Below are 7178 nucleotides of genomic sequence, written 5' to 3' on the forward strand. Positions count from 1 at the left end.
GGCGCAGCGGGGGAAAGCTCGGGGGGAGGGAGAAGGGAAGCCGTGGGGAGGACAGGAGGGAAAGGCGCAGCGAGGGTGCGCCCACTCCCCGGCACGACGACACCCTTGCCCCTTCCTTCCTTCCTCCCTCCCTAGCCTCCAACTCGCTCTCTCCCCTACGCCGCCCCCCGCGGCCGCGCCCCGCGAGACCCCGCGTCCCTTTCTCTCGCCGTCTCGCGGGGCGCGGAGCGACTCCGCTGCGCCGCGCTTCTCGGGCACAGCTTCGTTCTCGTGAGCCGCGCTCTGCTTTTGCGGAGCGCGCTCGGGGAAAGAAAGGAAGAAGGAACGAAAGAACCGAAGGCGGGGAGGGGAGACCGGACTCCCGGCTCGCCTCCGCCCCGGCTTTTCCCCGGTAATGATCCTTCCGCAGGTTCACCTATGGAAACCTTGTTACGACTTTTACTTCCTCTAGATAGTCAAGTTCGACCGTCTTTTCGACGCTCCGGCAGGGCCGTGGCCAACCCCGCCGGGACCGATCCGAGGACCTCACTAAACCATCCAATCGGTAGTAGCGACGGGCGGTGTGTACAAAGGGCAGGGACTTAATCAACGCGAGCTTATGACCCGCACTTACTGGGGGCGGGTGGCGGCCGCGTCCCCCGCGGGGTTCGCGCCTAGCCTCTCTCCCAGCCGGCAGATGAGGTGGAACGGTACGTGGGATTTTCGGCGGGAGGAGGAGGTGGTGGTGGAGGTGGTGGTGGTGGCGGTGGGGCTCGGGGTTGGCGAGGCGTTTTGGCGGGCTCCGGTCGCCGAGTCGAGCCGCCATTGGGCCGAGCCGTCAGGAGCACCGAGCGAGTGACCGACCGACCAAACAAAAAAAAAAAAACAAAAACAAAGACAAACAAACAAATAAAAAAACACGGTCGCGGGCCGGTCGGGCAAGATGCGTCCGGGAGAGGGCGGGTTGTGAGCGAGGGCCTGGGTGGGGGCAGGCGGAGGCGGGCCGCCGTCGGGTACGAGTCGGGTTCCCGCTCGTGCGGTGTGGACTGGGGGGGGGGAAGGTGGAAGACGGACGCAGGGCCGGGAAGATCAGGCGCCGGTTGTCAGCCAGGTCTACCCGCATACCCGCAACCCCGCCGCGGACCCCCGGCCACGCAGGCGACCCCATTCTTCGTGACAGAGGCCGTGCCGGTCCAGGCCGGGCCGAGCCTACTCACGCGCGGGCGATGAGGAGAAAGAGAAGAGAAGAGAAGAGAAGAGAAGAGAAGAGAAGAGAAGAGAAGAGAAGAGAAGAGAAGAGAAGAGAAGAGAAGAGAAGAGAAGAGAAGAGAAGAGAAGAGAAGAGAAGAGAAGAGAAGAGAAGAGAAGAGAAGAGAAGAGAAGAGAAGAGAAGAGAAGAGAAGAGAAGAGAAGAGAAGAGAAGAGAAGAGAAGAGAAGAGAAGGAGGGAAGGGAAGGGAAGGGAAGGGAAGGGAAGGGAGAAGGGAAGGGAAGGGAAGGGAAGGGAAGGGAAGGGAAGGGAAGGGAAGGGAAGGGAAGGGAAGGGAAGGGAAGGGAAGGGAAGGGAAGGGAAGGGAAGGGAAGGGAAGGGAAGGGAAGGGAAGGGAAGGGAAGGGAAGGGAAGGGAAGGGAAGGGAAGGGAAGGGAAGGGAAGGGAAGGGAAGGGAAGGGAAGGGAAGGGAAGGGAAGGGAAGGGAAGGGAAGGGAAGGGAAGGGAAGGGAAGGGAAGGGAAGGGAAGGGAAGGGAAGGGAAGGGAAGGGAAGGGAAGGGAAGGGAAGGGAAGGGAAGGGAAGGGAAGGGAAGGGAAGGGAAGGGAAGGGAAGGCAGAAGTCAAAGAAAAGTAGAAGAGAAGAAGGTGTGAAAAAGTACAGATAGATCGTAAAATGTCGCGGTAAAATAAAATAAAATAAAATAAAAGTAATAAAAAGATGGGGGTGGGTCAAGGGCGGAAGCGGTCGGGTCGGGTCGGGTCGGGTCGGGTCGGGTCGGGGGGCGGCTGGCCGTTCGTTGTACCCTTACCGCTTTACACAGCTGCGTGACGCGCGGCTACGGCCGACACGTCTACCTGCGTCACGGACGGGAAACTGCACCCGCCGATCGAGCGGGTGGATGGTCACCCAGGTCTACCCCGCGCCGCCACGAAGCGGGAAGGTGGATGCATGGATGGATGGATGGATGGATGGGGAAAAACCGGGCGAAAGGGGGCCTGGCACGTGCCCGCGCGCGACCAGCCGCACACCCCCTTTTCCACGCACCGGCGCCGGCGCACGGAACCCCCCGAACGGAGGACGGAAGCAACGCAGCGAGCGCCGGGTCTCCCAGCGGGTGCTGGGAGGTTGCACCAGGTAAAAGACAAAGAGGTACCAATTGTCACCAGAGTGGTTCACAGACGGCAGTACCTCACTAATAGGGACTCATTGCTTTCCATTCACAAGCTAATTCGCCAATTAGAGAATCAGGGAGTGATTAGCAAAACTCACTCGCCTTTTAACAGCCCCATATGGCCAGTGTGTAAAACCAGTGGGGAATGGAGGCTGACGGTGGATTACCATGGCCTGAATGAAGTCACACCTCCATTAAGTGCTGCTGTACCAGACATGCTAGAACTCCAGTATGAACTGGAGTCAAAAGAAGCTAGGTGGTATGCCACCATTGACATTGCTAATGCCTTCTTTTCCATCCCATTGGCTGCAAAATGTAGGCCACAGTTTGCTTTTACCTGGAGAGGTATTCAGTACACCTGGAACCGTTTACCTCAAGGGTGGAAGCACAGCCCAACAATTTGCCATGGATTGATCCAAGCTGTTTTGGAACAGGGTGATGCTCCTGAGCACTTGCAGTATATTGATGATATTGTAGTGTGAGGCCATACAGCAGCAGAGGTTTTCAAGAAAGGGAAACAGATAATCCAAATTCTTTTGAAAGCTGGTTTTGCCATTAAGCGCAGCAAGGTGAAGGGGCCTGCCCAGGAAATCCAGTTCTTAGGTATAAAATGGCAAGATGGACGTCGTCACATCCCAGCAGATGTGACTGACAAAATCACTGCTATGTCTCCGCCCACCGACAAGACAGAGACCCAATCTTTTCTGGGAGTAGTGGGCTTTTGGAGAATGCATGTCCCAAACTACAGCCACATAGTGAGCCCCCTCTATCAGGTAACACAGAAGAAGAATAATTTCTCATGGGGTCCTGAGCAGCAGCAGGCTTTTGAGCAGAGAAAACAAGAAATAGCCCGTGCCGTGGCCTTGGGGCCAGTACGGACGGGGCAGGATGTGAGGATCCGAGGCCGACCCCTAGGATTTTGGAGTCAAGCATATAAAGGGTCTGAGGAGCGCTACACTCCGACTAAGAAGGAGATCTTAGCCGTGTATGAGGGGGTTCGGGCTGCTTCTGAAGTAGTTGGGACAGAGGTTCAGCTTCTTCTAGCACCTCGCTTGCCAGTAATAAACTGGATGTTTAAAGGACAGGTTCCCTCCACCCATCATGCTACTGATGCCACTTGGAGTAAGTGGATTTCATTAATTACTCAACGAGCTCGAATGGGAAAACTCAGCCGTCCTGGAATTCTAGAAGTGATCATGGACTGGCCTGAGAGTAAAAAAATTGAAACACCACCTACAGAAGAGGTATCACGTGCTAAAGAGGCACCACCATACAATGAGCTACCAGAAAACGAAAAGAAATTTGCCCTATTCACAGACGGATCATGTCGTATTGTAGGGAAGCATCGCAGATGGAAAGCTGCTGTATGGAGCCCCACACGACAAGTTGCAGAGGCCACTGAAGGTAAAGGAGAATCAAGTCAATTTGCAGAGGTAAAGGCTGTTCAGCTGGCTTTAGATGTGGCTGAACGGGAGAGGTGGCCAATGCTTCATCTTTATACTGATTCATGGATGGTGGCAAATGCCTTATGGGGGTGGTTGCAACAGTGGGAAAATGATAATTGGCAACGAAAGGGTAAACCTGTTTGGGCTGCTGAACTGTGGAAAGACATTGCTGCCCGAATAAGGAACATTGTTGTAAAGGTGCGCCATGTAGATGCTCATGTGCCTAAAAGTAAGGCTACTGAAGAACATAAAAATAACCATCAGGTTGATCGAGCTGCCAAAATTGAGGTGGCTCAAATAGACTTGGACTGGCAGAACAAGGGTGAATTATTCCTAGCTCAGTGGGCCCATGAGACTTCAGGTCATCAAGGAAGGGATGCAACATATAAGTGGGCCAGAGACCGAGGGGTGGACTTAACTATGGACGCTATTGCTCAAGTTATTCATGATTGTGAAACATGCGCCATAATTAAACAAGCCAAGAGGATGAAACCTCTTTGGGGGGAAGGGCGATGGCTAAAGTATAAATATGGAGAGGCATGGCAGGTTGATTATATCACCTTGCCACGATCTCGCAATGGTAAGCGTTATGTACTCACCATGGTGGAGGCAACCACTGGGTGGCTCGAAACATACGCAGTACCCCATGCTACCGCCCGAAACACCATATTAGGGTTGGAAAAGCAAATCCTGTGGCGGCATGGCACTCCAGAAAGAATTGAATCAGATAATGGGACCCATTTTAAAAATTCTCTTGTAACCACTTGGGCCAAAAATCATGGCATTGAGTGGATTTACCATATTCCCTATCATGCACCAGCTTCTGGTAAGATTGAACGATTCAATGGGTTGTTGAAAACTATGTTGAAAGCAATGGGTGGTGGAACGTATAAAAACTGGGAGAACCATTTAGCAGAAGCCACCTGGTTGGTCAACACTCGAGGATCTAGTAATCGTAATGGTCCTAACCAATCCAGCTACCTACGTACCGTGGAGGGAGATAAGGTTCCTGTAGTACACATAAAGAGTGTGTTGGGAAAAACAGTTTGGGTCCTTCCAGCATCTGGAAAGGGCAAACCTCTCCGGGGTACTGTCTTTGCCCAGGGACCTGGGTGCACATGGTGGGTGATGGACAAAAATGGGAATGTCCAATGTGTACCACAAGGGAATTTGATGTTGGGGGAGTGCAGCCAATGATTTTCCTGTAAATATATAGGTAGAGTCTCAGAAAATATTTCAATTAGGTACAGAATAGTTCAATTAGGTATAGGACTTAAGATAGAGTGGATTAATGTTAAGGAAACACTTTTTCTCTATATACCTTAATTAGGCATTCTGTAAGCAAGTTTTCCATCTGGACTCTATATCCTGAACTGGCCATGCATGTGTAGAGCACACATGGAAAGAAGTATAAGTCAAAAGGAAATCTGCTGTGGTGGCTGGGAAAGGATGAGTGCACCTTGATGTGGGGGACGCCCTACTAGCGCTGCCTTTCCCCTCTACCGCTGACATGTTTTCCTTTTTCTGGCAGTTTTGCCATTTTCTCAAAATTAATAAATAGTAGGTTAGGTTATAGAGTTTTGTTCTCAACTTAGGGATTTGTATGGAATAAATATAAATTGTTGAGAAAAATAAGGTTGCTGATTATTCACAATTATACATATGAGTGTGTATGTATGTATAAACATAATGTAATGATGTAGAATAAGGGGTGGAATGTCATGGTTTAATAATTTTGTATTTTTTGCTATCAGTATTCCACATCATAACATCATATAAAGCATGAATAATTTTACTGAATCTGCAACTTACAGCAGAAGACTACATCTCCCAGGGAACAACACGATAGGTCACGGGACCTGGACTCTATATTAACTCTGTCGCAGAACAGACTGACGTCTTTCGAGTTCTGGCGTTCAGGGGAGTGTGTGGGAGCCTTCAGCCGTTCGCCCAGATTCACAGTAGGCCTCTCAGTTACGGGACTCATTCTCTCTCCTATTTTGCTTGATTCGTTAGCTCAATTTTCAATTATATTGTATTATATTGTGTTATCCTGTATTTCGATATAGTATTTAGTAAATAAGTGTGCCTCCTTAGATCGTTGCCGCTGTTTTCTTTTCCTAATTAACTTTTTCCTTTTGGCCTAGGGCCCCTCCGGGGACTACGGCCCCTGTCACGGACGCAGGTGGATTTTTAGTTCAAAAAGTGACAATGATCCATGAGGTCCCTTCCAACCTGGGTCATTCTGTGACTCTGTGATACTGGTGTGTGGCTGCTTGTCCCAGCGCGCTGACCTTTTGTCTTCAGGTTCACCAACAAGACTGTAACTGATTTATGGAGGAGGCAAGTGATGGGTGCTACTGTGTGACAATCAACATCACTTTGTGGACATTTGAAAGCACCTTCCTCCAGAGCTGTTCACCTCCAGAAGAGGGTGCTCAGAAGTGTTTACTGGCAGAAGATCTGGCTCCAGCTTGGTATGGAAAAACTGGGGAATGATACCATCGTGTCCGGTGAAGAACAAGAAGCAGGTGGGTGTCCCTGCTCCCTCTTGTCTGCTGGCAAGGTCCAGATGAGATCCCAGAGCCAGAAGCTGCCATTCCAAGGAGAGCTTACTCAACCATTTTGGATTTGAGCTGTCACACCAAGGAGAGCTGACTGAACCACGTTGGACTTATTTGTAAGTTTATACAATCATTGGAAACTGTTGCCGTGGTCACAGTCATCGTCAGCGGAACAACAACTCCTGATGACCCACCACTACTGAAGATCAATGACTGAACTACTAAACACGTCAGATCCATGGTGGTGACTCTCTCTCCCTCTTGCTTCCTATAAAGACTCCTTGATTCTTTTTCCTGTCTTTTCTATTGCCCGCCTTCCCTTCCTAATCACCCTAAATCGTAATAGCGTCCGTCCTCCAACATTTGAACCATGCTCAGGCATACACGTATGGACCTCCTCTCCTTCCTATAAATTGGAGCAGGACAGAGAACCACAAGGATTGTCAGCTCCCAAGTCATGCAAGTATTGCACACAACACAGATAACTTCATCTGTTGGCCCCGCTGTCTCTGCATACCACCAAGCGAGGACCTGCAGTGCCCAGGCGAGACGATGTGCCTGGCAGTGCAAAGCCAGCCCACGTGTGTGCAGATGGCAAGGAGCGTGTGGCACTGTGCACCGACAGCCCTTGCCTGCCCAGGACTGCGTGTGGAGGGCGTTCTCCACTGCAGCCCTGCCCAACAGTCAGTAGGGGTGTGCGGCCATGATGGCAGTAATGAACAAACTGCTGCTTCACAAAGATCTTGGCCCGATTAGAAATCTTTGAGTAGTGCTGTTACAGCAGACAGAATGTGATAAGCACAAGTAG

This window comes from Coturnix japonica, chromosome 31 (assembly GCF_054131305.1).
Source record: "Coturnix japonica strain WE chromosome 31, WE-NBRP24, whole genome shotgun sequence".
In the NCBI taxonomy this organism is placed as follows: Eukaryota; Metazoa; Chordata; class Aves; order Galliformes; family Phasianidae; genus Coturnix; species Coturnix japonica.